The sequence below is a fragment of the Tiliqua scincoides genome, chromosome 3, assembly GCF_035046505.1.
Source record: "Tiliqua scincoides isolate rTilSci1 chromosome 3, rTilSci1.hap2, whole genome shotgun sequence".
NCBI lineage: Eukaryota > Metazoa > Chordata > Lepidosauria > Squamata > Scincidae > Tiliqua > Tiliqua scincoides.
The window spans coordinates 54,883,160-54,909,434 of NC_089823.1; the positions used below are offsets into that span (position 1 = coordinate 54,883,160).

At 43.7% G+C, this 26,275-nt stretch overlaps 1 pseudogene; it reads right to left on the reverse strand.

Annotated features, from left to right (window-relative positions):
* Window positions 1-17,757: 17,757 nt before the first annotated feature.
* LOC136646720 (5S ribosomal RNA) lies at window positions 17,758-17,875 on the reverse strand (annotated as a pseudogene).
* Between the last annotated feature and the right edge of the window lie 8,400 nt (window positions 17,876-26,275).

Below are 26,275 nucleotides of genomic sequence, written 5' to 3' on the forward strand. Positions count from 1 at the left end.
GCATCTCAAAAAAGACATAGTGGAAATGGAAAAGGTGCAAAAGAGAGCGACTAAGATGATTACGGGGCTGGGGCACCTTCCTTATGAGGAAAGGCTACGGCGTTTGGGCCTCTTCAGCCTAGAAAAGAGACGCTTGAGGGGGGACATGATTGAGACATACAAAATTATGCAGGGGATGGACAGAGTGGATAGGGAGATGCTCTTTACACTCTCACATAATACCAGAACCAGGGGACATCCACTAAAATTGAGTGTTGGGCGGGTTAGGACAGACAAAAGAAAATATTTCTTTACTCAGCGCGTGGTCGGTCTGTGGAACTCCTTGCCACAGGATGTGGTGCTGGCGTCTAGCCTAGATGCCTTTAAAAGGGGATTGGATGAGTTTCTGGAGGAAAAATCCATTATGGGGTACAAGCCATGATGTGTATGCGCAACCTCCTGATTTTAGGAATGGGTTAAGTCAGAATGCCAGATGTAGGGGAGAGCACCAGGATGAGGTCTCTTGTTATCTGGTGTGCTCCCTGGGGCATTTGGTGGGCCGCTGTGAGATACAGGAAGCTGGACTAGATGGGCCTATGGCCTGATCCAGTGGGGCTGTTCTTATGTTCTTATGCAGCCAGGGCCTAGGAGAGGGGGGTAAATGGGGTAATTTGTACCTAGGCCCAGGGTCAGAAAGGGGGCCCAGGAACCAAAAGAGGGGGCCCAGAAAGTTCCTGGGATCTGACATTTTCCTATCTCACCTGAACTTGCTGACAGGCTCTGCATCAAGAAGGCATGGGCTTCATTGTGGCTGTCAACACCCTCCCGCTATCCTATTTTGCCCCCCATTCTGCTGCCCCATTGTGCCCCTCCCCCTTTGGGAAGGGGCCCAGAAGAAACTTTGTGCCCCCTGATAAAATTCCTCTCATAGGCCCTGCCTGCAGCTCCTAAGGCTGGCTTTGCGCACTCCACCAGCATGCCACTTAGGTGGAATTGGGCCCTTATTCCCTGATAAGTGTGACAGATGTAGCCTCTGACTCCAGACGTTACATGTCTTCCCAGGTTACATGAAAAAGGAGAGCATCTCTAACTCATATCAGGAAAGCCAATGCAGGCAATATAGGGAAATGGCAGCAGTTATTTTGCTATCTGAAGGGTTGCTGTGGTGAAACAATGAGTTAGGCTGAAGAAGAAGCTGCTCTTCAGTCCCGTCCCCCCCTTTTAAAACTTGTGACATCAGATAATGGCTCACTGTACATCTATGTGATATAATCGGTATAGCTCTTCCTAATGTGGTTACCAAAAGTGACCTTATCTTATTGATACAATACAGGCAGTATGCACACACTGAGTGTCTTCAGATAAATTGGAATTTTATTTCTTGTTTTTCCATTTCTTTCTCCCATTTTATTGCTGCTTGCTGCAAGTTCTGATTATAATCAACAGCTTTGTTCTGGGGTTGTGAAGAGTTACGGATTAGATAAGTCTTCCCTTTTATTAGCAGCAATAAACTCGTATGAGTTCACTGTCTTTAATCTCAAATGAGATTGCTAAAGCGTGCTGACTTTCTCTCTTGCTTAATTATATCTACCATCATGCTCCTGTTTAAGGTCAGAATGTAGAACCTGCAGAAGGAATAGGTTGATGGAAATTGTTTGCATGTTAGTAGATGATCTTCAATAAAAGCTGCATTTTCCACCCAGTGTGGGAGGAAACAATGCTGGTTTCTTTGAAGATGGTCTGTCAAAATGTCCATCTGGACACTGGTGGTTCTTAATAAACAAACTGTTACATGACATAATAATCCAGAACCCAGGAAATTCAGGATAATTCAGGAAAACTCTTTTTGGGTTCCTAGCTAACTGCATTGTCTTCATTTCCCCAACAGTATAGGCTCCATTTGTCATATACAGGCCAGTATGCAGTAGGTAAGGTGATTTTAATTGCAAGGTGTCAGTAGAGGGAATTCAAGCAAAGCTACCTAGTTGACAGAACCAGGGCCTCTTCAGCATTCCTGAAATTTCATGTTTTGCCACTTAGCACCTTGTGGTTATTCCTTGACTTTTACTAATTACTGTTTTTAGACAACAGTTTATTAACTTAATTCCTTCTTGAAACCCTACTTCTGACTCATTTCACTGATATGGATATTAACCCACCTGTGAAGTTGCTGTTAAGCTGATATGGAATTAAGTGTTGAAAAGTAATTACAAGTAGCAAGTCTTGTAAGTCCTGTGTCTTCTCATATGGAAGACTTCAAGATTGCAAACATTATTTTGCTTGTTCTACTTCCAATGCACCTTTAAGTAACCAGAGTGTGATACATACAGTGGGCCCTCATTATCTGCTGGGGGGGGGGAGGTTGTTTGCAGATAATCTGAGGTTATCTGCAGAGGGTTGTTCCTGAAACCCTCACAGATAACAAATTCCACAGATGCCGGAGTCCTGGTCACGATGTTACAATTACTTACCTGGTGGTTATGCTGGACCCTCTAGAGGTCATATTGGGCCCATAGCCCACTCCATGGGCCTCCCCACCTCCTCAGGAGCTTTCCAGGATATGATTGGAAGCTACTTCTAGTTGGATTGGAAGCTACTTCTGGTTCATGTCCATGACTTCCAGTTACATCCACAAGGTGTTATGAAGTGTGGGGAGGCCCATGGAGTTGGCTGCAGGCCTCCCTGGTCCTCAGAGCACCTCTAAGACATTACGGGAAGTCATTTCCAGTCGTGTCCTGGAGGTCCTCTGAGGCATGGGGCGGCATCCATGGATGGTAGAGTCTATGGATGCCAAGACTGCAGATAAAGAAGGCACACGGTATAATGTATCTAAAAATGAATATTTATAACAAGGAGTTATGTAAATGAGCCAGAGTAGGTAGTTGTAATATGTTTAGAAGCCATTATCTGAAAGGAGAGAAGTGCCAAGAATTCATTTAAGGAAATTGAACCACATATGTAGTATTCACAAGTTATTCACTTCAATTTTATAGCCATTTCTCTTTTTTTGGAGGGGGGGGGGGGAGGTAAATAAAAAAAAATCCAAAGGTCTATTGGATTTGTGGAAAGGTCATGGCAGATTTGTGTTAGATTCCTAGAATATCATTGAAGAAGTTCATATCAGTGAGACAGGTAGTGTGAATAATTTGAATGTGTGGGATTCAAGAAGCACTGCTTTTTTGTAGCATTCGTCATTTCCACAGTGCGTGTGACAGCAAAGGATTCTGGTTGCAATTATGTACATAGCTTCCTGTGAGTAAGTCCCATTGCACACAGTAGGACTTACTTCTGAGTACACATGTATAGGGTTGGGCCCTCCATAGACTGTGCCAATCACTGTGGGAAATTGAAAGCCTGTTGAGTGCACAAACATGGCTGCAAGTTTCAAAGAGGAAAGGAGGAAGGCAGAAAACAGGATGATTCAGTAAGAAAGAACAGAATGTCTGTTTCCAGTTATCATCTGGGGTTCATAGCATAGCGTCTGTAAGCATAGATGCACAATAAACAGCATTTCAACTTAAGCAGGAGACCTCATTTTGCAACTCAACTGCCAACACTTGGGTAAATGATTTTTCCTCAAAATGCTCTTAAAGCTTTAAGAAAGAAACAGAGAAAGCATATCTGCAGCTGGATCACTGCTGGCATCCACACTGACTGATGTGCTGGCTCCCTATTTCCCTGCATCCCACAGATGTCTTTTTTATTCATTTGGAAGCAGGAAGGTAGATTATAGCTTTTTTTGCATAATAATTAGTCTGAGTCTAATTAAATGATCTCATTAATTTTAATTGCTAAGTAAGATAAACAATACTCCTCCAAGAAAGCATAATCTATTATTATGAAAAAATGTTGGGGCTTGGGCTAGCTCTTAAACAGCCATCATTCAGTGCAAATATCCTGCATGCGGTTTGCTAATGAAATATGTCAGAGGCATGAATATTATCTCATTTATAGTATGAGAATACTGATTAGGAAGATGGGGTGGTTTGAAAAGTTAACCACGTTGCATGCTTCATCTTCTCAAACAATACCCAAATCCCGGAGACTTTCTCTGTATATGAACATCACAGGTTTTTCTAATCTCAAGAGCCAACCAGATGCCTCTGAAAAACCCACCAGCAGGATTTGCAGGCAATAGCCCTGTCTTTCTTTGCTGCCCAGCAACCAAATTCATTCAGTGGCGTATAGTCATCATAACTGACATGGATGCTATTCCATGAATGCTACCAAACTCCTTTGAAAAGCATCTAAGGGTTAAAGTAGCTGTGACCCTAAACTCTCAGATTTGTGTCTGTGTGTGTGTGTGTGTTTTAAAGGAAATCACTTATGGCTGGGAAACAGAATGGACTGAAACAGTGGCATTTTGCCCCCACCCAAGTTCTTATCCTGAAAGTATGTGCAGGAGGGGCTGCAATCACTAATGGGAAAAAGTTTCCACTGGCTTTCAGTGGAGCTTGTGTCTTTTGAGAAACACTTGAGGATTTCAACTTTCATTTTTCAAGACGTTTTTACCATTATGGCCTCAACTAAAACTTTGAAAATGAACTTGCCAAGCCCCAGAAAATGCCTAGTGGGATTTGTAGTTGTCAGTGAGGTGAGGGCCCCTCACTTCAAGAGATGTTAAATGCGCCTTTGTCTAGTTAGGGTTTACATTTGCTCACACATAGAAGCTGTGTAGTACTACAACTTAATCAGGACCATGGCATGGAAGTAGGAGGGACTTAACCCTTTACTTCCATGCTGTTTTTCTGCCCCCCCCCCCAAAAAAAAAAAAAAAAAAAAAATTCCTGTTTTCCAAAGTGGCTAAATCCTAAAAGTGTCATTTGCTGCAGCTGCATGATGGTGGTTTTTTTTTTTTTTTTTAATCAAAAAAACATAATGAAAGGAAGGGGTTAAACAGCTTTACCTTGGCAACAAGATATCAAAATTATGGCCCCACAAGGCTGCTAGTTGTATGTAGATTTAGCATCAAATCTATTTTTGTGCTGAGGTTTTAGTGCCCATGTTAGATCAAGGCAAATGAGTGGCTTCTTTATTTCTTTTCTGCTATCGCCCTTCTGAAAAAGGACAAGGAACTATGGAAGAGATCTGAAGACAGGCATATTGGAATACAATTATTCTTCCCTGCAGAAGATTTTGTGTAGGTTAACTTGACAAATGCTACTGCCATTGCCAGCGGTGATAACAGATTCAACACAGTGCACCACTAAATTAAAATAAATGCTACATTTTTCAATTGCTGTAATGGAGCACTGAAACTAAGGGGCAGAGGAATGACACCGTTTACTCCGTCTATGATTGTGGTTCACCTCTTCTTTGTCCTTCAGAACAAGCAAACAAGCTGTATTTGATTGTTGTTATGAACATAATCTTGCTGAGTTGTATTTTGCACATTTTTTTGTATTTGTATTTTTTTAAAAACCTACTTTAAAAAGTGGAGGAAGATGTTAGACAAACCATGTAAAATAAAATTCTTCCCAAAGATGCAACATGCCGTAAATACTGCAAACAGCAAAAGGTTAGCAAGTTCTATTTTGCACCTGGTTGTAGCCTAGATTCCAGGACAACCAAAATTTATTGAGGAAGTCAGTCCCAGTGGTAATCAGCACAGAAGCACTGAATTAGTTTTTAAAATGGTCCAAAAATACATGGCAGCAAGCAACATAATTAATCATTCTTTTCTAGGCTGAATTCAAATAGAGAATGTGTTTTTCATGAGCACGCTGTAGAAGTGAAAAGTGCCCCTTTCAACGATTATTCTTTTCTTGCAGGGAAGCGATAATAGGACAAAAGTATCTGCACAGAGCAAGGGCAATTCAGTACCCAAAACATTGCCCTTGCTCTGAATGTGCTTCATTTGCTTTCAAGGACTTACTGGTGTAGCATGTCTGGCTGCAAAGAACTGATGATGATCTCCTTGCTACAGTACTGGCAATGTAGGTCCTGTGTCGGTGAAGGGGCTTTCTGCATCATTTCGTTAACAGCACATATGTTTGAGATGGTGCCTACCCCTTGGAGCTCTCATTCTAGTGCAGACTGATGCTGCCCTAAGAGGAGAAATTCAGAACTTTCCTGGTCAAAAATAGAGACAACTATAAGAGGCCATTGAAAGAAAGATGTCCACTGTCAACTTACATTCTGGGAAGGGAGATCTCTTCTTCAACTTCACTGTCTTCCCATAGAGTCAATCTTTGATCTTGTCTGCTTAGAGCAGGGGTGTCCAAACCCCGGCCCGGGGGCCACTTGTGGCCCTCGAGGCCTCTCAATGCGGCCCTCAGGGAGCCCCCAGTCTCCAATGAGCCTCTGGCCCTCCTGAGATTTGTTGGAGCCCACACTGGCCCGATGCAACTGCTCTCAGCATGATGGCCAACTGTTCGATCTTTCGCATGAGCTGTGGTATGAGGGCTCCCTCTATTGCTTGCTGTTTCACATCTGTGATGCAGCAGTGGCAGCAAAGGAAAGGCAAGCCTTGCTTTGTGCAAGGCCTTTTATAGGCCTTGAGCTATTGCAAGACCTTCATTCATTCATATAAGTTCATCTTTAATAAATTCATTTATGTAAACTTATGTAAATTTATTCAAATTTTAAATGTAAATTAATTCTTTTTTCCCCCCGGCCCCCAACACAGTGTCAGAGAGATGATGTGGCCCTCCTGCCAAAAACTTTGGACACCCCTGGCTTAGAGAGAGCATGATTTGCAACCATTAGCTAGAACTACCCAAGGTCAGTCATTTATGTATGTTAAGAATTACTAATAGAATATTTCAGTGATAGAGAATGCACACCCTTCCTTTGTTGTCTACTCAGAAGTAAGTCCATTGTGTTTACAAGGCCTTGTGCCCCAGAAAGTGTGAATAGGATTGCAGCCTTAATTTCTTTGTTTTGGGTTGGTTGGCTGCTCAGATCATAGGGGGTCTTGAACCAGGCCTGAGTGTGTGGCCCCATAATATGTAATATTGCTATCAGTGCTTTCAAACATTGAAATCCCCAATGGTCAGAATGGTGTAGTGGTTCAGGAGTTGCACTTAGACCTGGAAGATTGAGGTTCAAATCCCCATTCAGCCATGTGACTTTGGACCAGTCACTATCTCTCAGCCTCACCTACCTCGAAGGGTTGTTGTGAGGACAAAAGGAAGGAGGAACAATGCACACCACCCTGAGCTCCTTGGAGGAAGGGCAGTATTAATATAGAAAAATAAATACATAATATGTGACCAATTTATTAACATTACCATTTAAATAGCTCCAGTTAAAGCAATATTCTTATTTTGTTGAAAAGCTAAAAGGAGCGTCATTAAACAGACACATGAGGCTCTGAGGACAAGCTGTTTTTCTCCACTGCTCTTGACAAGATAACCACCTGCTTATATTTTAGAATAGTTCTGGTGTGTGGCCAATGCCTCCTACTTGGCCAGAATGAAGATCCAGGGGTGTCTATTACTCACAAGGCTTGCCTGAGTAATTTGCATGCACATCTCATGGTATGTTTGTGTATTGCACCTTTTTCAGGCAAGTGTTAATTAAGAGCGTATATCTATCCTAATGAGACAATCGGCCCTTAGGAGTTGTGGCAACTTACCATGCTCTCTGCGTGATGTTTTGGCACTGATGTTGGGTGTGTAAAGAAGTAGAAGAAAGCATGCAGCTCTAACAAATTGGTAACCTTTTCTGCAATTTTATACAAATTGGAAACTCAAGCACAGTTCATGTCCTTCAGATGGCAGGGCCTGCAGTCATCCTACAATCTTCATTTATTTCCTGTGGATGGGAAAAAAATATAGCGACCAATCTAGGCTAAAGTCGTGGCATCTGTGCAATGCAGGGGTCAGGTGTGTGTTGGCTTCATAGCTACCTGCATTCAGCTTTCTCCACCAGAGGGAGGGTCAAGAAAAAAACAGCCTTGCTTGTCCCTTGTAAATGGTTTTAATACTCTCAATAACATGAATCTATCTATATATATTTTTTTAGTTGCATCTCTGATAAAGTCTAGAGGGATACAAGCAGAAAAATCAGTAATTGTGTCTTAGTTTGCCAGCTGATCCTCTGAAACCTGTTTTGAGTTTGGAATATAGAATCAACATTTTATTTCAAGTTTTGTTGTGGATTAATAACAACTTGCAGATATGTTAAATTCTGCTTTGAAATATTTTTGTTCACATTCAATAGATTTCTGACCAAGTCACATAAATACATTGAACTGTTGTGTCTGCCAATGCTTTTCTTCAGCAGCTTCTCTTTCATTCCTTAACTCAGCGATTTTCAACCTTTTTCATCTCGTGGCACACTAAAATTGTCAAGGCACACCTTCAGGTTTTTTGCAATTGACAGGGCACACCATGCTGCCAGTGGAGGACTCACATCCCCATTGGCCCTATTAATAAATGACCTTCTCCCAAATTCAAGTGGCACATCTGTGGACCACTCACGGCACACCAGTGTGCCACGGCACAGTGGTTGAAAATGGCTCTTTTAATTCAACATCAACAGTGTCTGAGGACAGTCTATCCAAGTTTTGCCTCATTCAGGCCAACAGCTTCAGATATGAGAAACTGGACACTAATGGGTTGAATGAGATTATATTCTTAGAATTCACCTTTCCCCATATTCCATGTCTGTTTTCAAAGCACTGGGCAAAATGTTGGTGAACAAATACCCTGCTCACGGATACAAAAGTGGGTTCTCTAATGCCATAGCTCCTAGAGCTTGGACAGTGGGCTACTTTGATGGGGCTGGTCTCGTATGCTTCCATGTTGCTCTCTTCCATGTTTCCTACTCCTTTCAATTCCCTGTTTCCTTTTTAAATCCAGGATGCATGACAAAAGAAGGAATGACAAATGACAGTGCAGAGTGGCAGCAGAAGATGTAGTGGTGTCTTCTTACCCCTTCATGCACTGCTAAGTGGAGGGGAAAGCAGCACAGATCCTGGGCCTGGCCTGCTATAAGTCCTCTTGATCATGTTTCCCACTGCCCAGTGACTGTGAGCAAGGTGATTTTGTTCAACACAGGACAAAAGGGCTCCACATTTGAGACTTTTTAGGTCTTCTTGTTTGAGCCATTTCATTCTTAGTGAAATGTGTTGCATCCTGTTGGTTCAAATCCAAAGTCAGCTAGAAAACAGTGTTACTGTCTCAAGGAGGCATTTCAGCTACTGACCATGACGGAAGAAGCACAAGTTCTCCTGCATTTTGTTCTCTATGCTTCTGGGGTCACATAAGAACATAAGAACATAAGAACAGCCCCACTGGATCAGGCCATAGGCCCATCTAGTCCAGCTTCCTGTATCTCACAGCGGCCCACCAAATGCCCCAGGGAGCACACCAGATAACAAGAGACCTCGTCCTGGTGCTCTCCCCTACATCTGGCATTCTGACTTAACCCATTCCTAAAATCAGGAGGTTGCGCATACATACTTTCTGAAGTAGGAAGTGATGCATGACTGATGTGGGAAGAGAATGAGCAAATTCAGGTCCTCTTTTGATATGCCCTCACCATTTGCATTAAAAAGTATGTTTATCTCCACATACCTACAGCAGGGCTGCATTACTGCTATTAATCTCCTGGGTACCTGGACACCAAGAAGTGTGATATGCTGCGGGATCCCTTGATTCTCTGGTGTGCCCTAAAGAAATCCTGAAGTGTGTGTGACCCCATGTGACATTAGCCATAAAACATAAAGGAGGAGAGAAAAATAAATTAATAGCAGCTTTATTTGCAGATTTAGGCTGGCATTTGTTCAAAAGATGTTTGTCTTTTATGATCACATTCCAATCTTAAAATAGTTAGTCACATTATAGCCCCAGTTTTATGCTTTGATTCTTAGATTTTGGCTCATATCTTCAGAGTATTTGTCTGACACAATCCCTGTTTACTTCACTGGTAGGCTTCAGCTGCCAAAAAGTATCACACAAAATTGGCCTCTGACTCTCTCTCTAAATGTTAGACACAAAACTTTGAAGCTGTTATTGTGCATACAGGATTTGTGAGTGTGGGTTTGGGTGTGTGTGTGTGTGTGTGTGTGTGTGTGTGTGTTTAGATGTAAGCATTTAGACATATCAGGACTTTCATTTTCAAATCAAACACAGTTCTGAAAACAAAATGTGCCTAAGTAAGAAAGGTCCATTTAGTATTGATCTTGGATTCCATTACCCACCTGAACAAAACCTTGAGATATATGCCCAGCCATTGTACTCTGTGACTGTATAATTGCAGCACATTTGTGTCTGCCCACTTCCCTTGGAGATGTTGTTAAGGGGAATGATGGTTTTTACAAGTGGTCTCTGGCATGTGGTAGGCTGTTCATGTGCTGTACTAAAAAGCTCTGTTCCCTTTAGCCTCATCAGCAGTGGAAATTGGCTAATGAATCAGCTTCCACTCTCCCAACCCAGTTCTTGTGAGCTATGGATCACAGTGTTCCCAGGCAGATCCACTTTGCTGCTGCATACTTTTCCCTTGACATGGACCCATGGAAGTTTTGCCAAGTTTTGGCTGTGCTTTAGCTAAAGACAGTGCCTGATGAGAATCATGGAACCTTTTCACCTCAAATGTAAACAGCTGACTGAACCTGTGACCCAATCCTATGGGCCTTTTATAACAGCAGTTCTGATCCACTGGTGCAAAAAAAAAAAAATTCCAGTGACACAGAAACATCATGCTACTGTTGGGCATTACAAAGCTGCTGGCAGAAAGTGCTAGTGGCTCTGAGTATACTCCAGAGTTGCTTGGATGTGCTACCTACCCAAGTAAGTTGGAAGAGATGATGGTTTGTTGGCACATTTAGGGCAGGAAGGAGGCTAGATGGGGTGGGTCTTGGATCATCATGGATGCACACACTGGATCATAGCCTCTGTTTTTAACCTGCTCCATCCCTTTACATGCCTAAGACGTACACCAGCACATGGCTGGCATGGGTCTGCAGAGACTCATATGTGACCAGTATGCCTATCCAGAGATAAGTAAAATGTTTTGCCGCCACCACCCCATTGGATACAGCACATGCTCTGTCAGCACAGCTGCATTGTGTACAATAGTGAAGTATAGGACTGGGCTACTACTGAGGAAAAAAAGGGCCAACTTTTGACAAGAGTGCTTGAAGCAATGGGGCAAGCGGTGCTTACTTGAGTGCTAGAAGTGGGATCTAGTTACAGTACCAAATTGCATTCAGAGATGGGAATAGTCAAAGGCCGATTATGGAACCCATCACTGCTTGGCTCTGGCTACTTGTCTCAGCTCTGGTGTAGCTCTGTTAGGTGCTATTTCTGATTCCCCAGGGTACTTTAGGGCATCACATGACTAGCAGAAGCTGTGTGCCAATAAAATTAGCAGCAAGTTCACTGCCATACCATCACAGGAATTGGCTTTTTAAAGAAAAAATACTAAGACCTCACCACCAGCTCAGCAAGCCTCATCCTAACCCAGAGGCCCTCTGAAAATCACCTTGCTTTGGGGGGATTTTTCTCCCTAGGAATTAAAAACAGCCTCTTTCCCAATCAGTGCAGGTGCTGGATCAAACCAAAAAATCATTGAACACTAAACCAAATTGGGAAAAAGGCATCCCTGTTTCAGTTGGGGTGACAGATACTAGACTGGAAATTTGATTTCTAATGAACTGCAGCAAGGCAAGTGAGTCTGCCTATAAAAAAGCACCCAACACAAAGTCCAAACTCAGAAACATATAAGGATGTTTTAAAGATCTTGCTGGGATAAGACTGGAGAAAAACAAATTGAAAATAACATGTGCACTTCCGAAAGAAGCTTAGACAAACAATGTTGGAAATAATTAAAATGATCCTAAAAGGAAATGAAAATAGTTGTCATTTGAAAGAGGAAAAAATCTGCCAATATTGAACAGAAATAGAATGCTGAAATTTAAAAGGAAGAGCTAGAAAGTATACTTTGCAGTTCTCCAACTTTATTTCTCCCTCCCTTATTGGGAAGAATGAATAGAAGAAGGAAGAGATCATAAATTGTCTCTGTATTATATAATTTGGAAAGTCCTGTTGTCACTCTGTCATTCTGTGGCTGGAATTTCTGTATCTCAAGGAACCCTTTTGGATTCCTGTATACTTTGGTCTAGAGCAGCAGTTTTCAACCGCTGTGCCATGGCACATTAGTCTCAGGTGTGCTGCAGGGCCAGAGGAGGCAGGCAGCAAAAGAACATAAGAACAGCCCCACTGGATCAGGCCATAGGCCCATCTAATCCAGTTTCCTGTATCTCACAGCGGCCCACCAAATGCCCCAGGGAGCACACCAGATAACAAGAGACCTCATCCTGGTGCCCTCCCTTACATCTGGCATTCTGACATAGCCCATTTCTAAAATCAGGAGGTTGCACATGCACATCATGGCTTGTAACCCATAATGGACTTTTCCTCCAGAAACTTGTCCAATCCCCTTTTAAAGGTGTCCAGGCCAGACGCCATCACCACATCCTGTGGCAAGGAGTTCCACAGACCAACCACATGCTGAACACTCAATTTTAGCGAATGTCCCCTGGTTGTGGTGTTATGTGAGAGTGTAAAGAGCATCTCTCTATCCACTCTGTCCATCCCCTGCATAATTTTGTATGTCTCAATCATGTCCCCCCTGAGGCACCTGTTTTCTAGGCTGAAGAGCAGCCATGGGCAGGAGAAGCTGCTGCTTTGCATCTCCTGCTGTGAGTAAGAGGAAGGCTGCAACTCGATCCTCCTTTACCTAGGAACAAGCCTCATTGACTATTATGGGGCTTACTTCTGTGTAACACACCTAGGATTCGGTATCAAGTCCCTTGTCTGCCCTGCCTGCTGATTGGGCAACTAGAAAAGCCTGAATGAGGTCTGGGCAGAGTGAGAAGGAGGAAGCTGGGCAGGCAAGCAGGTAGGGAGCGAGCGAGCCTGCTGAGGCTATCAGCCTAAGAATGGGCTGGCTGAGGGTCCAGGAAAGTCCCCTTCCCTTGCTACAGTTGCCTGCAGCTTCCCAAAGCAACCCTCCCTGCCTTGGCCTTTCAGAGGAGGGGTGTTGGGCCACAATCCTATCCGCACTTTCCTGGGAGTAAGCCCCACTGACTATAATGGGACTTACTTCTGAGTAGACACACCTGAGCTGGGCTGGGCTCAAGTTCCTCTCCTAGCCCCCACTTTCCTGGGAGTAAGCCCCATTGACTATAATGGGACTTACTTCTGAGTAGACATGCCTCAGATTGGGCAAAGTGTCTACTAGTCACACTTTTTTCTGAAATACAGGAGCAGGCAATTGGGGGTGGGGGAATGTGAGGCAAGTGATTCTAGACCTTTGGAAGGTGTGGACCAGTGAGGGGAGGGACAGTAGGAGAGGTGCTTAGTGCAATTATGAGATGAGGGGGGAATGTCCCTGTGGGAGGGGGTGGGTGGGGGCGAGGAGGAGAGAGAAGTGCCAATTGCCTGCTCATGTATTTCAGAAAAAAGAGTGCAACCAAAAACCCAATCCTAGGCATGTCTACTCAGAAGTAAGTCCCACAGGCACATTCCCCCTCCCCAAGTCTTTGGCTGCAATCCTAACCACACTTTCCTGAGAGTAAGCCCCATTGAACAAAATAGGACTTACTTCTGAGTAGACCTGGTTAGGATTGTGCCCTTTGTCATGTAATGATTTAATTGTATTAATTATATTAATTAAAAATTAATTGTAACATAGTAATTTAATGTAAGTAAAAAACTGGGAGTGTGCCTTGACAATTTTAGTGCCTTGACAATGTGCCGTGAGCTGAGAAAGATTGAAAATGGCTGGTGTAGAGAATGTCTGAGTTCAAGACTGGAGAGTTACACTGTCCATTTCCCCCCTGCTGTCTCCCCCTACCTCTTTCCAGCTCTCCCCCCCCAACCTGTTTCTAGCAGCTAGAATTCCCTTCATTTGGGAATGTGAACCCATATAGCAGCAGTATCCCCTGGGGATTGGTTCATGGCCATTGAAAATGAAACAGGACAAAATGGTCATGCTTGTTGACTTCTCATGTCAATTCCCAAACAATTGCTCACTCTGAGTAAGATGGATTCTAGAAAGGCATCAACCGCCCTGCCTTCTTCAGGTACTACTCAAAACTACAAAGGAGTCATAAGGGTGAAACAGCTCACTGAAGCTGCAATTCTATATGCACTTACCTGGGAGTAGGTCCCGCTGAACGTAATTGGGCTTATTTCTGCACTTAGGCTTGTGCTCTAAACCAAGTTTAGTAAGAGGTCCTTGGGAAAGCATTTCATTCAGTGCAGTCAAGTCTAAATGGGTTACAGGCTTTAGAACTGAAGGGCATCTCATCAGTGACAGCTGGAGAAAGCTTTACAGTTGAAGCAGGAGGCACCACAGCATCTTACTGTTGTATATTGTGTACGATAATATGGAATAATATTTTCTATTTCACTGTTTTACAGATAAGAAAGAAGCATTTCCCTGAGCTATCTTAGCAGAAAAAGAAAAACTAACTTTTGGAAAAACTCATCTGAGCCACAGATGAGCCTATTTAGATCAAAGCAAGGTTTTGCTGTAGTGATTTTATTTGTACATTTTGACTGGGTCACCTGTGAAGTGAAAATGGAATCTCCTTCACTATAAGTCATTTGCATTCCATAGGTGGAATATCCAAGTTCGTCAATGGCAAATAAGAGCACCATACTAATGTGGACATAGTCCTCTGTTTTCCTACTTTCTGAAGGAGATCTCTTTCACTATCTAAAGACGTCCAAAACACAGAAAGAGCATAATCACTGGACACTTTTTCAAGCAATCATCTTTGCTGCTTTTACTGAAGCTGTATTCTTGGAAGAAGCTTTCTTATTAAGACAAAATTAGGACCAAAACACATTTGGCATAGTAGGATGTGGAATGAGATTACCATTGGTGATGCAAAATGACACTCTAGATTTTGCTCCAGATTGGCTGAGGGTTTCTAGTGTGACATGGAATCCCACACTGGAATTTGTGTGACATCCTACCTGTTTAAGAAGCAGCCAGAGAAAACAATGTTGCAGTTAAACTCCGACTAAAGGCAGAAACAGGTTCCCCTTTAGAGTAGACCAGCAAGAAATAACCTTGGGGAGCTACAAAGTTGCTCTGATGAGACTCAGGTGGTGCCAAAAATATCACCTCTCCGCTTCCATTATTGAAGTGGGGGTTGACTTTTGCCCCATCCCTCCCTCACATGAGGCAATGTGGGAAATCTACAGGACCCTGTTGAAGGGGTAGCTCTGTTCAGTTAGTTTGCTCAACTTGTGCCTTTTGGTTCAGAGTGCCTTGAGTTTGTTCATGACCCTCTCTCATGCATCTTTTGGGATAGTCTGAGGATAACTGATAGCCATCTGAAGCTGGGCAGGAAGTTTTTGCTTCTCACCTGATTGGTTGTTGGGGAGATGTTTTACCTACCTGAGACCATTCTAAGTTGTATTCCAGGTTCATCACAAGTGGCACATAGTTGTCGCATATTGTAGTACAGGGAATAAGGATTTGATATGTTTCCCGAGGTCAGCAAGAGTCATGGTGGAATCAGAACAAATCTCAAGAGGCTGTGGGATGTTGGCAGGTGAACCTTTGAGCTTGGATTGCAAAGGTGACCTCAGAAGCTCTCCAGCTGTGGGGAGGAAGTGCAATTTAGCTTCCTCAACCCCCTTTGGGAACTGCTGTAAAGAAATTGAAATCATCAGCAAATTATCTGAAGTGTTGAGTCATGGTGGGAACACTTTAAATGGGGGAGGGAATGAGTGCCATTTGGGGAGAAAGGCAGAGTAAAAATTGAATAGACAGTTGAGTGCTGTCTCTTTCAAGGCAGGTGGCTGCAAGTGGGGTGGAGTGTATGGAGGTTTCAGTCTCTTGTTGACTGGCATTCATTTCATTAAACATAGCCCAGTTTTAATCCAAATCTTGTCTCATGTATTTATTGGGAAGTGCACAGGCAATAATACTGACTGCTCTCCCCAGCACTTGTATATTTGGAAAGCAACAGTTTATTTTTATGTATTTGTTTATCACATTTTTATATCACTCTTCCTCCAGGGAGCTCAGGGTGGTTTACCTAGTTCCTCCCCTCCTTTTGTCCTCACAACAACCCTTGTGAGGCTGAGAGAGAGAGAGAGAGAGAGAGAGAGAGAGAGAGAGAGAGAGAGACTGGCCCAAAGTCACCCAGGAGGTTTCATGGCTGAGCAGGGATTTGAACCTTGATCTTCCAGGTCTAAGTCCAACCCCCAAACCACTACACCAGAGCTGGCTCTAAGGACGAAATCCTAACCAACATTCCAGCACTGACTTAGCTGCAATGCAGCTCCAAGGTAATGTGACAAACATGCCCTTACCTTGATTGCCTCCCAACTGCAGGATGCACTGCACGACACATTAGCACAGCTATGTCAGTGCTGGAAAGTTGGTTAGGATTGCGCCCTAAGTTATTGCAAAGACACCATAAGCCCTCAGTTTTCTTTCCTTCCCAAAAAACCAAAACTCTAAAGACCTGCTGCTGAAATTCACTATCACTTGTGGAAATGAAGAAAGCAAAAATAATTGGATAATTTGTGATATTTATACTGCATATTCCCCATGTACTGAAGGTGCTGAAGATGTATTATTTTAGTAACCTTTGCAACATGGTATGAATGGTTGCCAACCTTAAAAAAAACCAAAAACTATCACAGGGAGTCACACTAATGACCCCCCCCACACACACACACACAGTCCCACTGGTACATTATTATACCCATATTACATATCTAATGCCACTACAATGCCACTAATACCACTACAATCAGTGGTTGTACAACAAAACTCTGCCCTTTTCTTACCTGAGGTGGAATGTGAGTTCAAGGGAATGGAGATGGATGGCAGCTTCACTCTGAGATCTCTCTCTCTCACCAATTGATCTGCTAACTCTCCACCCAACTGAGGGCATACTGTGGTCTATCTGTATTTTGGCTAGATTGAATGCTGGGAGGGACACGGACACCTAAAGTTCAGGTCCAACAGACAAATTCCACACCACTTGTAATACCTATATTTAAATGTGGGAATACAAAATGTCTACATTTTTCATGTTTTTAAAAAAGTCATTTTTGTTGCTTTCTGTTAAACGGTGCACTGATCTCAGGATTTGTCTTGCCTCTATCCCAGAACAGTGTAGGAGGCAAAGTTAGGTAGTGTTATAATTTAATGTGAAGTGAGCAATCAGAATAATTAGATCAAGCAAGCAGTCATTTGAAAGACATTAATTTGATCACACTGCTATATAAACCTGAATATATATGCTGTGAATAGAACCATGGCAATCAGCTCACCAGAGGGTTAAACATTGTCAAACAAGCCTATATATGATTGCTTAAAAATTTGAAGTTAATTACCCTTTTATTCAACTGCTATATTTAATTCAGAATCACGGTAAATGGAAAGACATGTGAAAATCTTCCTCAGGGGGATGCTTTAGTTGTATTCCCTATATTGCGCAGACAAGGTAGGGGGCCGGCAGAGACCTGTGCCAGGAGACACAAGTGGCCATTTCTCCTACATGTGTGGTGGAAAAGCCACAGCCAGGAAGGTGGGATCCAGTGGCCTTGGACAATCTCCTCCCACTGGTGGCAGAGGCAATGGGCAGCCCAATCCTGGGCTCCCATGGCGCGTAGCTTTGGTGGCACCGAAAACTGCTGCCCCATATCCTGTGCGCCATGGGCTACCACAAGTGGCACCTTGGGATATCCTCTTCTCCCGGGTAGGGGAAGTAGCCCCACAATGGGGCTACTCAATTCACAGTTTGTAAAAAATGGTTGGCAACCTTCAGTCTCGAAAGACTATGGTATAAGCCTACAGCACCTGGTATTCCCAGGCAGTCTCCCATCCAAGTACTAACCAGGCCTGACCCTGCTTAGCTTCTGAGATCAGATGAGATCAGGCATGTGCAGGGTAACATGCCCCACACGAACAAAGAGGATGGACCTGCCTCCGTCCCTCCTTGCTCTCTCCCCCTGGCACACCTCCTCCCCACCCTCTCCCTGCCCTCTACCAGCTTCTCCCTCCCCCCATGCCCCTACTTTCCTTACCATGGCTCGGTGGTCCGTGTGACCACTGACCAGCAGAGGCCGGGCGCCTGCCCGGCGCTAGCCCAGCACCAGCCAGTGCTGGGCTACCACAGGCACTGACCTGGCATTAGGCCTTGCAAATGTACCTTACGGCACGTTTGCGACAGTGCGTGCCGGTGATAATCTGGCGTGTCAAGCTCAGGATTGGGCTCTAAGGCTGCAATCCTGTCCAAACATACCTGGGAGTAGGCATGCGTAGGATTGGATTCTATCTGTGGCAAATGTAGGTAACCATCCCAGCCCAATGAAGACTGAACAACAACAATCCTCCCACCAAAAGCACAGAGTGGCCTGTCTCCCTGGTGGTGTAGATGGCTGGTGGAGACCCATTTGCAAACGGCTTATGTGAGTGTAAGGAAAAATATTTTCTTTTACCTTTCCTAAGCCTTCCGATGCCCCACCACCACCCCACCATGATGTGCAGTCCTGTTTGGCTCAGCTGCATGCTATGGTAGGGGAAAAAGAGGTTTAAGCTGCTAGTTCCTGTGACTTTCTTTTAAGTCCTCTTATATCTTTTCAGTGTTCAGCTCTTCTGCCACAGGAGTTTTGGATTTGTTCCTGCCAAGAGCAAGCAACTGGGCAAAGTACAGGAAAGACTAGAACAGTAAAAAGTGAACCTGAGGGAGTAGTACAGGGAGCAGATTCTAAAGGAGAAAGTCTGCAGTCTCCAAGCAGCAGCCTTTGAAACAGCAGTTATTGAGAGGAAAGGGAAAAATTCAGCGACATGCTGCACTGGATGCATAATACAAATGGGAGCTTTCTTTCCGATTGGCATTGGCTGTTGTTGTCTTTTTCTGTTGGTGAAATAGACAGGCACAGGGCTGAATCCCTGTTCTCATTCAGACCTTCCAAACATGGCCGCACCACCTTTCAAACAAGAAGTCATTGCTCATTTAGCAGATACTACTACAATGGTATTCACCCGCCATTCATTTGTGTCATATATAGCATTTGCTCTTGAGTAAATAACATTAACACAGACGGGTAAACTTTGCTTTGTCTTGGCTTTCTTGCTCTTTGAGCTCCCATTCTTGCTTGTCTAGCATAAATCATTGAAGACAATACATTAGAAGGCAGGCTTCAAGCAGTTTTAAGCAGTTGGCTAGGAGAGGAACTGGTTTTAAGCAGTTTGGAGCAGTCACTAAAAGTCCCCTAAGTACACGACTATGTCCAGGCAGCAGTGTCCTTCACTTTCTATCTGCAGTGCATGATTAGGAGCATAGAGCCTCCATTTCTCTCTGGGACACACACACACTCATGTTCTCTGCAAAAAGCGAGTCATGTGGCCATCACAGGCCATGCTGTTCCTAGGCAACCTTGAAGACCACTGGACGGCTAACAGAACTTTGCATTCCAGGGAGATGAACCAAAATGGTGAAGAGCCTTGTTGTACCTCAATTTCTTCCTATAAAAGCTTTTGCAGACTGCAGTTTACTCCACCAGGTAGATCAGATGCATCTGATCAGATCAGAGTGCATCTGTGAAGCTTTAAATTAAAGCTGAACATGCCCTAATTATCCCTTAGTTGATAGGAATGGATTTATCACAAAATCAATTAAAATATGAAGATTCAATTCAAATCTGCCCAGACTCATTTTGTTTGTTTGTGAAATTCTCAAGGGATAAATAGAGTGTATAGAGAGACACCCTTTTCCCTCTCACATAACACCAGAACCAGGGGACGTCCACTAAAATTGAGTGTTGGGAGAGTTAGGACAGACAAAAGAAAATATTTCTTTACCCAGCATGTAATTACTCTGTGGAGCTCCTTGCCACAGGAAGTAGTGATGACATCTTGCCTAGATGCCTTTAAGAGGGGATTGGACAAATTTCTGGAGGAGAAGTTCATCACGGGTTACAAGTCGTGGTAGGTATGTGCAAGCTCCTGGTTTTAGAGGTAGGTTACCTCAGATTGCCAGATGCAGGGGAGGGCACTAGGGCGTAGGTTATGTCTTGTTGCCTTGTGTGCTCCCTGAAGCATTCATTGGGCCACTGTGAGATACAGGAAGCTGGACTAGATGGGTCTTTGGCCTGATCCAGCAGGACTCTTCTAACGTTCCCGCCCCCATCATCTCTTTTTCCTTCTCCCTCACACACTTCCTTAGAAGCTCCACACCAAGAAAGTAGAAGGTGAACACAATCTCCCTTCAGTCATTGCATGGGAGATGTCAGTGGAAACAGTTTGTCCAAAGAGAAAGTGAGGATTTCACAGGGACACTACAGTGGGTCCAAGAGACTCAGTTTTTGTAGTTTGTCTAAATTCGTAGGGGCTGCAGACTCCAATGTCCACTGCTTCCCACTTGGATCACAAGTGACTTCAGAGTTTCAGACTTCAGTGTGTGGTGACCACAGAAGTGATTGAATAAGGTGCAAAACCTGTTGCTCGAATCCATGTCAGGTAGGATTTAAAAAAAAAATCAATATATCCCTCATTTTGCAAAGATGCTGCAGTGTCCTGAAAATATTTCCATGTACCACTCTTATCAGCAAGATAAGATCCTCCTAATCTTCATTCAGGTTAGGATGAACACCTCAAACAAAAGTGTGATTCTATGCATGTTGACTCAGAAGGAAGCCCCACTTGGCCAGAGAGAATTACTCCTGAGTAAATGTGTACATGATTGAATCCCAAGTCAGTCTTGGTAAGGATTCACATGAGCAGTAAATTAGTATCACATTTTCTGCTGAAAAGTCAGATCCATGAGAAATAATCTTTGGAGAGAAAGCAAACAAGCTCATGATTTCAGAATATAATAAACATCAAATTGTACAATGGTAAATATTCATGAACTTCAGTGTTCAGCTTTCCTGTTTTTTTCCAACAGCTGCACCAGCTGCACATTGTACATTGTTTGAGCTCACATTGTTTTGTCAAATCGGTGTTTAAAAAATGGCTCACGTTCTGAAATCCAACCCATTTCAGAGATGCGTTTGTTTTCCAATGCGCAGAGCTCTATGATCAACACTTTGATAAAACTCACAATATCAGCATAATGTTTTGTTTGCCGCATGAGCCTTTCAACTGAATAGGCTTCTTATGAAAATTTTGACAATAACTAACCAAAGATATTGTAATGTATATATCATTTCAGTCATCAGAATCTGAGTGCCAGAAAGGTGTAATGTTCTCAAGCTGCCCAGTGCTTTCAAAATATGGTTATAGAAGGAAAATCCAGAGCATCTAATCTGACTTAGGTTGCAATCCTAACCTCACTTTCCTGGGAGTAAGTCCCATTGAACACAATAGGACTTACTTCTGAGTAGACCTGCTTAGGCGTGTGCCCTTAATTGGATGTAAACTCTCAATAGCACATGATATGTACACACAAGCAAATATTTGTGAGATTTTACAGTCAGTTCCCCCCCCCCCCAAATCTCTTCTGAGTGCTGCAGTTTCATCCACAATATTCCAAGGACATATATATGCTGTCTGTTCAGTTGTTTTTCTCTTGGTCGCACAGTTTTGATGTAGTATTTTCTATTCATGACCCAGTCCGTATTAAGAGAAGGAAGTGCACTGCAGGGGCTAGTGAGGTGGGAAGTATTATCTGTGAGGAGGGTGCCCCCTGTTCTTACCACTGACCATCACTGGCTGACGGTGTAGTCAAAAGTAAGACTACCTACTGTGTACTCCTATTGAATATACAGAAGGACCCTAAGAACATAAGAACAGCCCCACTGGATCAGGCCATAGGCCCATCTAGTCCAGCTTCCTGTATCTCACAGTGGCCCACCAAATGCCCCAAGGAGCACACCAGATAAGAAGAGACCTGCAACCTGGTGCCCTCCCTTGCATCTGGCATTCTGACATAACCCATTTCTAAAATCAGGAGGTTGTGCATACACATCATGGCTTGTACCCCATAATGGATTTTTCCTCCAGAAACTTGTCCAATCCCCTTTTAAAGGTGTCCAGGCCAGTCGTCATCACCACATCCTGTGGCAAAGAGTTCCACAGACCAACCACACGCTGAGTAAAGAAATATTTTCTTTTGTCTGTTCTAACCTGCCCAACACTCAATTTTAGTGGATGTCCCCTGGTTCTGGTGTTATGTGAGAGTGTAAAGAGCATCTCCCTAGCCACTCTGTCTATCCCCTGCATGATTTTGTATGTCTCAATCATGTTCCCCCTCAGGCGTCTCTTTTCTAGGCTGAAGAGGCCCAAACGCCATAGCCTTTCCTCATAAGGAAGGTGCCCCAGCCCCGTAATCATCTTAGTCGCTCTCTTTTGCACCTTTTCCATTTCCACTATGTCTTTTTTGAGATGCGGCAACCAGAACTGGACACAATACTCCATGTGTGGCCTTACCATAGATTTGTACAACGGCATTATAATATTAGCCGTTTTGTTCTCAATACGTTTTGACCCTCTGCAGGTGTGGGCCAATATCATTTGCTGTGTTAAGTGCTGTTGGCCATACCAAGAGCACTCTTGCAGGATGCTGTCTATGCCACCTGTGCTCCCACTACCTCACAGCTACAGCCACCAATAAGAATATGGGACAACATCTTCCTCATTTGCTGATGAAAGATTATGGCCATTGATTGACTTCTATATCACCAGTCACACTGGATAAGCATGGAGAGCAGAATCAAGTGTAGTTGATGCTCTTCTTCTTCCATATATCATTATTCATTAGGGACATCATCCTGCATTCTCTTCCCCCTTTCCTAGGTGCTTCCTCATTTGCTGCCAACATACCATTATTAAACCCCTATAAACCATTATTATAAGATATACCTTATAGGGGTAAGCCTTGCTAAGTGATCTGAAGGTACACATCGACAATTGCAATGTTGTGGCTTCTGTAGAAGTCTAATTTTTGTATTGAAAGTTTCTCTGAAACTGAAGGATATTGTGGGGTAACATGTTACAGCCCCTTTTTCCATACAGGCTAGTATGAGAACGACAGGGTTTGGTGTAGTCCTTTAATACTGTATTTGTCTTGGAGGAGGAGTTCTTTTGCAAGTGACGCTATTGAGCAGGCGAAAAATGTGGCACCTGTTTTCATGGCTCCCTAGCGATTGACTGAGCTGCTATAGTGCCTTGGATTGTTTAGCTTTCAAGGCTGTTACACATTAACAGCTTCCTCAATTCAAATATTATTCCCTTTCCAAAAGACCATCTTGAGTGCAACTGAAGAAACAAGAAAACGACAAACTGTAAAGAAACTAATTAGTGGCTGGCAAAGTGAAATCTTATTTTTATTTGTACAGTTCCACATTAATACCTAATGTGTCACCACAGTGGCATCAGTTACTGTACACCGTTTTTCAGTTCCGTGAACTTGCACAATACAAGTTGAGAATACAGTTCATTCCTCCCCAAAATTTGTTTCTTGCACTTTGATTTTTTTTTTTTTTTTGAGGGAAGGGGATATGTTGAGGAAAATGACTCCTCCTTTTCTGAGGGGGAAGGTTTTCCCAAGATGCCTCACTCCCACTGAGGCTGCTAAAGCATGTCTCCATCTGTTGTGTTCTGTTCCCTTCATGTGGGAGAGCGACAAAGCAACACTTACGCACAAAGAAGGAAAAGAAAACAGCACTAGATAGATAATATACAATGCTGTTCTGGTTTTGCCTTTTACATGCCCTCTCTTTTCCTATTAATGATGGCTTCCAGTGGAGGGTTAACCATTTGAGTAGATCAGTGGTTCTCAAACTTTTAGCACTGGGACCCACTTTTTAGAATGAGAATCTGTCAGGACCCACCAAAAGTGATGTCAAGACTGGAAGTGACATCATCAAGCAAGAAGAGTTTTAACAATCATAGGCTTCAATGCTACCCACATTTACCCAGAAGTAAGCCCAATTGACTTTGTTGTTGGCATCCTTCAGTCGCAGAAGACTATGGTTTCGTGCTCTGAATGGTGGTTCTGGAACAGTGTCCTCTCCAGTGTGTGAAGACTGGGTAAAGTAGATATGGAGGATAGACTGTTTTCCATGCAGCAAATCCCCCCTCTCCACGTTGCTGAAATGGTCCAATGGAAATGGCCCAATTGACTATCATTGTTAAAAGCATATACATAGTAGCCTGTTAAAAAGTACAGGTGTGTAACATTTCCCCAAATGCAGTCACATGTCGTGGTAGCATCAAGTCTCATATATGAAAATTAAAATATTGAAATGAAGGGAGACCCACCTGAAATTGGCTCATGACCCACCTAGTGGGTCCCGACCCACAGTATGAGAAATACTGGAGTATTTTTTATTTCTCTTGGAGCAAGGCACCTTGGGAAAACCAAAATGGCCACCATAATTTTGATGACATTTCAAGAGATGCATAAATATTATTCCTCCAGAAAAAGAGAAGGAAAGGACACCTGATATTCAAAGAAGGGTTCTGAAATGGGGGGAAGGAGGGTGTTCAGATCAGCCCTGTTTCAGATGTGTGAACTTCAGGGATCCCAATGAAATCAACTTCACACATGACATCTACAGAGAGATAACCTCCAATCTGTCCATAAAGAAAACATGTATATCTGTGTACACTGTCTTGTGTGAAAACTGCATGTGTCAGTTCACCAGCATCACCTACATAGAAGCCTCTATGTGCTGATCGCTAATGGAGGAACCTACAATGCTATTAAAACAAACAAACAAAAAACAACCAGTTAGGTACCTAAAATAGCACTCTGCCTATTGAGATATGATGTATAGTTATCTTCTGCAATAAGAAGTAATGTAGGTAAGCATTTCACTTAAGATTCTGCACAAAAAGTAAGGTGACATCACGCTTCATGATTATTGTTTTCCCTCCATTTTGGCTTGCTAACTCTTCAGAATTCAATTGCATTAAGTGTACACTTTTCTAAAGACAGATGTTTACCTCTGAAAGGCTGAACATAGGAAGGACACTGTTAGATCAGGCCAAAGGTAAAGCTGCTCCTCCAGAAACCTATTTCAAGAGCTGGAAACAGGTGCTTTGACAGACTCACTTTATTCAAGTGGGCAATCAAACAGCTTGGTGATCAATGCAGCACTTCTCTTCAGATTTCACTGGAATGAATGGTGATTGTTATTCTTTAGCAGTCTACAGAGCTTACAGACGCACTGCTCAGGTTCTTCTGAGGAATGTGAGGAAGACTGTAGGGGCCCAATCCTATCCCCCACTGGTACACTTGATTCAGGGCCACTAGTGCATGCTGATCAGGGACCAGTCTGGCCAGGAGAGGTAAAAAACTTATCTTCCCAGCTGCCGCATGGTCCCCAGTGAGACTCCTCAGATCTGCAGTAGCTCTGTAGCTGGTATAGCTCTGAGGAGCCTGCTGGAGATGTCAGGCCCATAACAGGGTGGAAGCCAAGTTCCAGCACCTCCTTCCCTTGATCTGTCCTGATTCCTTTGCTAGAAGAACCCCACCAGTGGCTGGTGCACTTGCATTGCATCTGTGCTACACTTCTGGCAGTTTGCGGTCTTCCATCCTTGCACTGGCAGCAGCACTGCACAGACTGGTGGGATGTCCCCTTACCCCAAGGAGACCTCCAGCAGATGAAAGTCCCTTGCAAGATGCATTGGAAACTGTGCCTGTGCTGCTGCATCACTGATCAGAGATTTTGGTAGATATGGGTTGGCTCTTACCTGTCCATCATGTCATGATCCCTGGCCATCCCATAGCATGCAGCAGAGCCCACAGCAGCACCACTGCACACTCTTTGCCAGCCTAGGATAGAATTGGGCTGTTAATCTCTTGATTATTCTATTATCAGCACTCCCTTAATTTGCGGGGGGTTTGTGCACCCCCCAATGAACACTCGAGATAATGGATCTGGGAGAAAGGGCCACTATTAGTAGTTAAAATAGTACAGAAGGAGAGGCCGAGACCTGCAGTTGCTGTGACAGCAAAGCACCTGTGGTGTGGAGGCTGGGCCATCAGAAGGCACCAGAATTACGTCTGTCCTCTAGTCTGGGCATGCACCTGACTCCAACCCTGGCCCCCTTCTCAGGCAGCGCAGCTTATCTAGATCTACCCTGTGAAGGGTCAGGCAGCCAGAACATGGGCAGTGCCACCTCTAGTCACTGAGCCTTTAAGGTGGACCCTGCCATCCTGGCAAGGGCCCTGTCCATGCCCGCATGCTGCTGGGCCCCTGAGAACCAAAAGTGGGTTCTTCCCTGCCTTTGTTGCCCCAAGGTGCACACCAAAGTCCATCTCATGCCTTCTAACCTGCACCACCTGCTGGCATAAAGTGACCAATGTTAGTCAGCAGAGGAAAAACCCCAACCCCAGACAGTCTGGGGTAGG